Raw genomic sequence first — 10,190 nt, 5'->3', positions numbered from 1 at the left:
GCCATTTTTCACTCCGGCTGTGGACAGTGAAGAGGGAGGGTGGGGGTTTGCTGTGCTGGTGCTGCTGTTGTCCATAGAGGTTGTATCCAAAGTCCATAGGGGCTGGCTGGGCTGTGTTGCATAGGCAAACGCAAGGGGGGTTTCCGGTTGCCTGGAAACCCCCCTCCCCAGCCCACACCATGACCACAATAGAAATAGTAATATAAAAGAATTTTACTAGGGCTGCATGTTCTTCTCAGTATCACAAATGAAATAATTAGCAGGGTGTGGGTAAAAGCCGGAAATATAACATGTGTCAGACAGTAATAAATACACCTGTGTATCATACTTGCCTACTTTTGAAAAAGCGTTTCAGGGAGATTGTGAAAGCATCTATGAGCCTGTGTAAAAGTGGACTTGTACCGCTACATCTGAGAGGGGTGTCATAAAATTGACTTATATCCAAGTGTAATTGAGCCCCAAAGCAGTTAGTAAGATCTATTTGTTGATTAAAACACACCGATACTTTTCAGAAAATGCATGTAGCCATAGGGATCATTGTGCCTTATACCAACAGCTTCATAATGGGGGTAAGGTGCAATCAGGGAGATTGCTGGACTCTTCAGGGAGATTGTTTCTATTTCAGGGAGTTTCCTTGACAATCAGGGAGAGTTTGCAAGTATGCTGTGTATCAACTAGGAGATCAGGAAAACATGCACTTTTAGGGGCGCACTGTTATAGACCATCAATAGAGATAATTATTAATACTGTATAATAACACACTATCTAGTGCATAAGGAGACCAATATGTACATTATGTCCAGGGCAGTGCTAGGTTCTTCTGCTGCTCTCCCAGACTCCCGGACTTGCGCCAATGCCCTGGAATGTTGCCCATATCTAAAATTAATACATTCAGCTCAGGCAGGATGGCCCTACTGCCGCATTTAATTGCATACTGTGCTGGAATTATGACACACAATACACTTTGTATGACACATATTAAAGCTGGTTAAGTGCTAATTATGCCGTCTTCATGCACTGGCCACACTCACTCTAAACTCAGGCATTTGGAAACCCCCCTCTAGAAATCCTGCGTTTGCCACTGTGTTGTGCAGTGCTGTTGTCCCATAAAGGCTGTAGTCCTAAAGGGGTGCTGTAGTGTTGTCAAGGGGGTGCTCTGTCCATCAGGGGTGCTCCCCCCAAGTGCAAAAAAATATATATTTTTTCTGTTTTTGTGCGCATTAGCCGCACGTGCATCAACAAAGTAGCAGCGCCAAGCGTGCTCCTGTGTCATAAGTCAAGGGCTGGCTGGTCTGTTAAATGGTGGTGTAATGCCCAAAGTGCTCCAAAAAATATTAAAAAAAATATTTTTCTGTGTTTCTGACTTGTGTGCGGTGCGTCTTAGCTGAACGTGCATCAACAAAGTAGCAGCACCAAGCGTGCACCTGTGTCATAAGTCAAGGGCCGGATGGCTATTCTGTTGAAGGGTGGTATAACCTCCAAAGTGCTGGAAAAAAAATATATATTTTTCTGTGTTTGTGACTTGTGCGCGCCTTAGCTGCATGTGCATCAACAAAGTAGCAGTGCCAAGCGTGCGCCTGTGTCATAAGTCAAGGGCCGGATGGCTATCCTGTTGAAGGGTGGTGTAACCTCCAAAGTGCTGGAAAAAAAAAAAAAAATTCTGTCTTTGTGACTTTAGTGCACCTTAACCGCAGGTGCATCAACAAAGTAGCAGCGCCAAGCGTGCGCCTGTGTCATAAGTCAAGGGCTGGCTGTATCGTCTGTTGAAGGGTTGTATAACCTCCAAAGTGCCGGAAAAAAATAAAAATAAATTATTTTTCTGTGTTTGTGACTTGTGTGCACCTTAGCCGCATGTGCATCAGCAAAGGAGTAGTGCCAAGCGTGCATCTGTGTCATAAATCATGGCTGGCTGGCTCATCTGTTGAAGGGTGGTATAACCTCCAAAGTGCCGGAAAAAAATAAAAATAAATAATTTTTCTGTGTTTGTGACTTGTGTGCACCTTAGCCGCACGTGCATCAACAAAGGAGTAGCGCCAAGCGTGCATCTGTGTCATAAATCATGGCTGGCTGGCTCATCTGTTGAAGGGTGGTATAACCTCCAAAGTGCCGGAAAAAAATAAAAGTTAAATATTTTTCTGTGCTTGTGACTTGTGTACGCCTTAGCCACACGTGCATCTACAAAGTAGCAGCACCATGCATACGTCTGTGTAATAAGTCATGGGCCGGCTGGCTCATCTGTTGAAGGGTGGTGAAACCCCAAAAGTGTCAGAAAAAAAAAATACATTTTTCTGCGTTTGTGACTTGTGTGCGCCTTAGCCGTGTGAGCATCAACAAAGTAGCAGCACAAAGCGTCTGCCTGTGTCATAAGTCAAGGGCTAGCTGGATCACCTGTTGAAGGCTGGTGAAACCCCCAAAGTGCCGGAAAAAATTTAAAATATATATTTTTCTGTGTGTGACTTGTGTGCGGCTCGCCTTAGCTGCACATGCTTCAAAAAAGCAGCAGCGCCAAGCATGCGCCTGTGTCATAAGTCTAGGGTCGGCAGGCTCATCTGTTGAAGGGTGGTGTAACCTCCAAAGTGCCGAAAAAAATAAATATATTTTTCTGTTTGTGACTTGTGTGCGCCTTAGCCGCACGTGCATCAACAAAGTAGCAGCGCCAAGCGTGCGTCTGTGTCATAAGTCAAGGGCCAGCTGGCTCATCTTTTGAAGGGTGGTGTAACCCCCAAAGTGGTAGAAAAAAAATTCTTGTTTGTGACTTGTGTGCGGTGCGCCTTAGCCGTATGTGCATCAACAAAGTAGCATCGCCAAGCGTGCACCTGTGTCATAAGTCAAAAGATGGCTAGATCATCTGCTGAAGGGTGGTGTAACCTCAAAAGTGCCTGAATTAAATTAAAATAAATTATATTTCTGTGTTTGTGACTTATGTGCGCCTTAGCCACACGTGCGTGCATCAACGAAGTAGTAGCGCCAAGCGTGCGCCTGTGTCATAAGTCAAGGGCCGGCCAGCTTGTCTGTTGAAGGGTTGTGTAACCCCCAAAGATGATGAAATGCCATCAACGTTGTCTGCTAAGGTCAATGCCCAATATCATAGTAGAGGGCATATAAAATCCCATATGCCAAAGTTCAGAAAAATGACCTCAAAAAATTTATTTAAATCGTCTGAGGAGAAAAGTAAACTTGCCAATATGCCATTTATGACACGGAATGGCCGGGGACGGCTAAGGTCCTTCCCTATATATTTGTCTGTATTTGTGTGCACCTTAGCTGCACGTTCATCAATATCACATAAATGGAGGACAAAAATTTGTCTGATAAAAAAAAATATGTAAAGGTCAAAAACCACTTACTTCTAGTGCTGAAGCTGCTGCCACTAGTCATGACATAGATGATGAAATGCCCTCAACGTTGTCTGCAAAGACCGATGCCCAATGTCATAGTATCAGGCATGTAAAATCCAAGATGGCAAAATTCAGGAATATGACCTTAAAAAATTTATTTAAATTGTCTGAGGAGAAACGTAAACTTGCCAATATGCCATTTAATGCACGGAGTGGCAAGGAACGGCTAAGATCTTTCCCTATGTTCATGACTAGTGGTTCAGCTTCACATGATGATGGAAGCCCTCCTTCCGCTAGAAAAATGAAACGAGTTAAGCTGGCAAAAACACAGCAAAGAACTCTGCATTCTAAGAAGATATCCCCAGGGAGAGTCCAAGTGTGGTGGCAGTTGCGATGCCTGACCTTCCCAACACTGGACGGGAAGAGGTGGCTCCTTCCTCCATTTGCACACCCTCTGCAAGTGCTGGAAGGAGCACCCACAGTCCACTTGCTGATATGCAAATTGAAGATGTCACTGTTGAAGTACAACAGGATGAGGATACTGGTGTAGCTGGCGCTGAGGAGGAAGTTGATGAGGAGGATTCTGATGGTGATGTGGTTTGTTTAGATCAGGCACCGGAGGAGACAGTTGTTGTCCGTGGGATGAAAAAGCCCATCATCATGCCTGGGCAGAAGATCAAACATTCCACCTCTTTGATCTGGAAATAATTCAGTCCAAATCCAGACAACAACTGTCTTGCCATATGTTGCGTATGTAAAGGTGTAATAAGTACGGGTAAGGACGTTAACCTAGGAACATCCTCCCTTATATGTCACCAGCAACACATTCATAAAGTGTTACTGCCAAGTTCAGAAACTGTAACTAAGACCATAAGCAGTCCAGGGACACCTAAATCCTTTTGACCTGTTGTATCCAAGCGCCTCCAAACCACACCGTCGACTCCTTCTTTGTCAATTTCCTCTTCAGTCAGGATCGGAAGTAGTCCTGAAGGCCATGTCACTGGCATGACTGACTCCTCTCCTATCTGGGATTCCTCCAGAGGATCCTGCATCGCTAAGCCTACTGCTGCCCCTGCTGTTGCTGTTGCTGCTGAGAGTCGTTCATCATCCCAGAGAGGAAGTTGGAACACTACTACTTCTTTTACTAAGCAATTGACTGTCCAACAGTTCTTTGCAAAGGGGATGAAGTATGACATTAGTCATCCTCTTGCAAAGCAGATAACTGAGGCCTTGACAGCTATGTTGGTGTTAGACGTGCATCCGGTATCCGCCATTAGTGCAGTGGGATTTAGACAATTGATGGAGGTAGCGTGTCCCCGGTAGCAAATCCCATCAAGATTCCACTTCACTGCGGTTGTACCCAATGTCCACTTAACTACAGACATGTGGACAAGTGGAACAGGGCAGATTAAGGACTATATGACTGTGACAGCCCACTAGGTAGATGTATCACCTTACAACAGCAGCATCACCAGTAGCAGTATCTCAGAAATGCCAGCTTGTTCCAAGGCAGGCTACGCTGTGTATCACCAGTTTCAGTAATAGGCACACCACCGACAACCTCTTAGAGAAACTGAGTGAAATCATCGCCCAATGGCTTACCCCACTGAGACTCTCTTGGGAATTTGTGATATCTCACAATGCCACCAATACTGTGCGGGCATTACATCTGGGCAAAAGTCCCATGTTTTGCTCACACAATAAATTTGGTGGTGCAGAATTTTCAGAAAAACAGCAGGGGTGTGCAGGAGACGCTTTGGGTGGGCTGAAAAATTTCTGGCCACTTTTGCAATTCAGCGACTGGGTGCCGAAGACTGGAGCGCCAGCAAACACTCTTGAACCTGCCCTGCCATCACCTGAAGCAAGAGGTTGTGACGCGATGGAACTCAACCCTCTATATGCTTCAGAGGATGGAGGAGCAGCAAAAGGCCATTCAAGCCTATACATCTACCTTTGACAGGCAAAGGAGGGGATATGCACCTGACTCAAGCGCAGCGGAGAATTATTTCCGTGTTGTGCCAGGTTCTCCAGCCCTTCGAACTTGCCACACGTGAAGCTAGTTCAGACACTGCCAGATTGAGTCAGGTCATTCCCCTCATCAGGCTTTTGTAGAAGCAGCTGGAGAAAATGAAGGAGGAGCTAATACAGAGTGATATTGCTCGGTATGTGGGTCTTGTGGAAGAAGCCCTTCATTCTCTTTGCTAGAATTTGAGGGTGGTAAATCTGTTGAAATCTGACCACTACATTTTGGGCACCGTGCTCGATCCTAGGTTTAAAGCCTACATGGTGTCTCTCTTTTTGGCGGACACAAGCCTGCAGAGGTGCAAAGACCTGCTGGTGAAAACACTGTTAGCTGAAGTTGAACGTGACACGTCAACAGCTCCTTCTTCATTTTCTCCCACAAATGGGGCTGCCAGGAAATAACTTAGGTATCCTAAGCAACCCGCTGGCGGTTTTGCAGGGCAGGCAGGACTAAGTTTGGACATCTGGTCTGAACTGAAGGACCTGCCAACAATTTGTGACATGTCTACTGTCACTGCATATGATACTGTCACCATTGACAGAATGGTGGAGGATTATATCGGTGACAGCATCCAAGTAGGCATGTCAGACAGTCCGTACCTGTACTGGCAGGAAAAAGAGGCAATTTGGAGGCCCCTGTACAAACTGGCTCTATTTTACCTGAGTTGCCCGCCCTCCAGTGTGTACTCTGAAAGAGTTTTTAGTGCAGCCAGGAACCTTGTCAGAGAAAGGCGTAGGAGGTTGCTTCCACAAAATGTGGAGAAGATGATGTTCATCAAAATGAATTATCAATTCTTCCAGGGAGACCAGCCAGGGAGGGACCTGTGGTGGTGTATTCCAGCGAGGATGAAGTAATACTCTGTGAGGATGTGGATTTACACAACACTGAAGAGGGTGAGGAATCGATGGATGAGGAGGATGAGGATGACATCTTTCCTCCATAGAGCCAGTTTGTGCAGGGACAGATTAATTGCCAGCTTATTTTGTGGGGGACCAAATGAACCAATCATTTCAGCCACAGTTGTGTGGCAGACCCTGGCACTGAAATTATTGGTCTGTTAAAGTGTGCATCTCCTGTTTATACAACATAAGGGTAGGTGGGAGGGCACAAGGACAATTCCGCCTTGCACCTCTTTTTTTTTCTTTGCATTATGTACTGTTTGGGGGCCTAGTTTTTCAAACTGCCATCCTGTCTGCCACTCCAGTGTCACTCCTAGATGGGTCACGTGTTTGTGCCACCCACTTGTCTCTCTTAGCATTATGTCATCCAGTTACCTCGATGCAACCTTTTGGCCTAAAAACAATATCGTAAGGTTTGAGGTGTTCAGAATAGACTGGAAATTAGTGGAAATTAAAGTTATTGAGGTTAAAAATGGCATAGGAACAAAAAAGACCCACAAATTCTGTGATTTTAGCTTTTTTTATGCTTTTTTCCCAAAAAATACAGATCCAAAAGACAAAACACAAAACACGGAAGGGTTTTTTTTTGGCAAAACCAATCCAGATCCAAAACACGAAGAAAGATCCAGATCCAAAAACCAAAACACAAAACACGAAAAGTGGCCGGTGCACTAACCTACATGTAGTTTTTTTCCTCAGTATCTTTTGGGATACTAAATATTACCCCAATAGAAGCTGCCAATCTGTCTGTGACTCTCTCTCCCCTGACGCTTTCCTCTGCTCTGACATAAAGGTACTTGTAGAGTCTCCACTATTAGAATTGGCTTCCACTTAGGGTACATTTTTGAATTTCGTGGAATCACTTACCCAATAAGTAAGATTCTCCCAGACTGTGACAAGGTGTTGTATAGTAACAGTTTACAATTAGTTCCTTAACCTGTGCTTGTTGCATAATAGCATCGACAGTAATTGAAATTAGAATAAATAGTTGCAACGTAAGGCTGCAGCAATACTGGGTATATAAATCTCTCCCTCATGCTGGCCACACTCATAGCGATATTTTACCCGATCTGGCAGATTTCGACACATTGGAATGACAGATCATGTAAAATATGGCCAAATTGAGAGTAAATGGTGAGTCCCCACTCATGATCACGATGCGATGCGCATCCCCGCTGGTCGCTCATCGCATCGTCAGATCTGCCGTGCAGTAGGGCAGATCTGACAATCTAGGAGGCAATGCACTGTGAAAGTCTGACTGCAGGAGAGATCGTATGAAGATTGGACATCAAAACGTGTGCAGATCGTGTGGAGATCGTGTGCAGAGCTGCCGGGGAGAGTTTCAAGGAAAATCATACACATCGGCTGATCGTGTGCGTATCGCCATGTGTGTGACCAGCTTCAGCTTGTACAATAGCAAGGTCCGTAAAATTAAGTACTGTACTTTGTAGTCCCTGACAGCTTTCCTCTCCCCGATAGTTTCCTAGACAGGTATCTTTTAGAGGTTCTATGACTGGCTCAAAGCTTATGTTACTGGCTCCCCTTTTGCTCCTGCAGCTGACAGCTATCTGTGGGTGCAGTGTGGAAAGGATTCTTCTCACTGCATGCTGAGCTTCACCAAACTCATAGATATGCAGGCTACCTTTGTCTGTTAGCCAATCTCCGGCCACTCTATGCTGCACACCTCCTCTGTTATTAGCCAATGGGCAGACTGTCTGGTCAGTTATGGTAGTACTGAGCTCCCCCTAGAAGCCGCCCACTGCGGCTTTCTAGGTTGGCGCCACCATGTCTTTTCTGCTTAGCACTGCTGGAGATAGCCTGACAGCATACCTTAAATGCTGCTGACCCATCACCACTAGCTCCATTGCTGCTTCTGCCACAAGGACACTTGCCACCTCAGGCTGCACCGATGCTCTGCTGATGATACCTGCCCCCTGTCAGTTGGGCACCTTCCTCTGCTGACAGCCACAGCAGCTCTTACATCTCCTGCTGTGAAAGGCTTACTCTCCAGCTCCACCTCAATGCACCCGACAGCCTATAATGGCTCTGCCGCCCAGGACACAGGGGGTTGGGCACCCAAGGAAAGAAAAACCACACTGACTGTCAGCTGCTGCTGACAGCTCTTATATCCCTCTCTCAAAACTGGAACTTCTAATCCTGACAGGATCCAAATCACTCCCACATATTATTATTATTATTATTATTATTATTATTATTATTGTTTATTTATATGGCACCACAAGTGTTCCGCAGCACCTTACAAAGTACATAAACAAATAGATTGATTTACAGTGACTTACAGTACAATACAGTACAATACAATGCAATACAATACATTACAGGACATGGATAATATACATTGCTACATTCGCGACCATACCACCCAGATAAGCAACAATGCAAAGCAACCAAGTGTTAGGTGCCCTGGTAGAGAGTAAGACGTACATGAAGGTAGAGTAAGGAGAAGCACAAGAGGGTAGAGGGCCCTGCTCATAGGAGCTTACATTCTAAGGGATTACGGCCCTCATTCAGAGCCGTACGCTCTGAGCAGAGCGCACGCTCTGAATGAGGGCCGGGCTCCATTTTCATGGAGCGTCCAGGAGGACGCTCGTATAGCTGTGGGTTACCACCCACAGGCTATACGAGCGTGCTTTGTGATGGCCGCGATGGTCGAGACCATCGCGACCATCGAAATTGCGAGCCGGAGCCTGCGGCTGAGGTTTTCAACCGCAAGCTCCGGAGTAATTTTGGCTCTATCAGAGCCAAAATCACTCCCACTGACATCACTAGTGATGTCAGTGGGCCGGCTTCTGACGGGAGGCGTTCCCGTGGGAACGCCCCCGTCAGGGAGGCACGCCCCCGGCACGCCCACCAAAGGGGGCGTGCTGTCAATCAACATTGACAGCACGCCCCCTTTGATCGGACACAACGAGCGAAGGACTTTCCTTCGCTCGTCGCGTCTGGCGCATGCGCACGACGGAGCTCCCTCCGTCGTGCGCATGCTCAGTGCATAACATCGACCCACTTGCGAGCGGACAGCCGCTCGCGAGTGGGTCTGAATCAGGCCCTACATTCATATATTACTCAGCTCCCTCTACTATAGTGTATGTCATAGCCAGAATTACCGCATAGTTATCTATTTAATAAATCCCTATATATATGAATTGTCCTTTGTTCACACTCAGTACAGATATATATATTTTCATATATAGCATGAATTTGTTAACATTTTACCTCAGAATATGTACATAAATGAATTACATTTCACATTGTAAATTTTCACATATATTGTATTGCAGTTCCTACACATTTACCAATTACAACCATTCACATGCCTTCATCTGTAAATATATGAAATCTATATATATTTTGCCTCATATATATACATTTATTTATACAGTATGGTCTTTAACCCTTAACCAGGGTTATAATAGTATAAAATAAAGTCCCTGGTAAGCGTCTGTCTGTTTGTTTGAGCTAATCTGGAGAACCACTGAATGGATTATGTTTTCACTATTCTATAGAGCACAGGTTCTCAAACTCGGTCCTCAGGACCCCAAACAGTGCATGTTTTGTAGGTCTCCTCACATAATTACCAGTGTAATAATTAGCTGCACCTGTGGATCTTTTAAAACATGTCAGTGAGTAATGAATACACCTGTGCACCTGCTGGGTGACCTGGAAAAAGTGAACTGTGTGGGGTCCCGAGGACCGAGTTTGAGAACCACTGCTATAGAGCATTTGTCGAGGAAGGTTTAGGTGTATAAAACATTAATGTATGACAAAAGGGAGCCGAGCAGTGATGATTTTAGTGAAGCAAGTCAATGAAAAAACGGCTGTCCGAGTGCTGTCTTGGCCTACACTAAACCGTTAAAGATATCACAATGATGGACTATATTTTTTACCATGTAGAGATTGATACGTATTATC

Source organism: Taudactylus pleione, unplaced genomic scaffold (assembly GCF_031769625.1).
Source record: "Taudactylus pleione unplaced genomic scaffold, aTauple2 ptg000671l, whole genome shotgun sequence".
Classification (NCBI taxonomy): Eukaryota; Metazoa; Chordata; class Amphibia; order Anura; family Myobatrachidae; genus Taudactylus; species Taudactylus pleione.
The sequence above is the reverse complement of the archived record's forward strand: the minus strand, read 5'-3'. Positions refer to the sequence as shown.